A 489-nucleotide genomic window follows, 5' to 3' on the forward strand; every position below is an offset into this window, starting at 1 on the left:
AAACCTGGATAGCCGTGGGGCCACAAGTGCAGATCATTCTACAGCGTCTTCTCATACAGAGGCGGTGCCGCCGTTGACAGTCGATACATTGACCGTTCCGCTAGTCCACGCCGAGTGCGCACCCGCCACCGCACCGCTGTCGCCAGGAAACGGTCTTACACCCACACTGGCCGAGTGCGCATCTGAGGCGGCGCCCCAAAAGATCAAGATGACGGCAAGAAAACGTCATGCGACCGCTTCCCTGCATCGTAAGCGGGAGCGTGATGGTGCGTCTGATTCAAGTTTATGGCCGCTGCATACTCGGCGCGCTCTTGACCCGTCCACCCACACTGCAGCGCCCCAGCCGAGCGAGGCGGCGCCGGTGTCTAACGTCATGCGACCGCTTCCCTGCATCGTAAGCGGGAGCGTGATGGTGCGTCTGATTCAAGTTTATGGCCGCTGCATACTCGGCGCGCTCTTGACCCGTCCACCCACACTGCAGCGCCCCAG

Source organism: Leishmania donovani, chromosome 19 (genome assembly GCF_000227135.1).
Source record: "Leishmania donovani BPK282A1 complete genome, chromosome 19".
Lineage (NCBI taxonomy): Eukaryota > Euglenozoa > Kinetoplastea > Trypanosomatida > Trypanosomatidae > Leishmania > Leishmania donovani.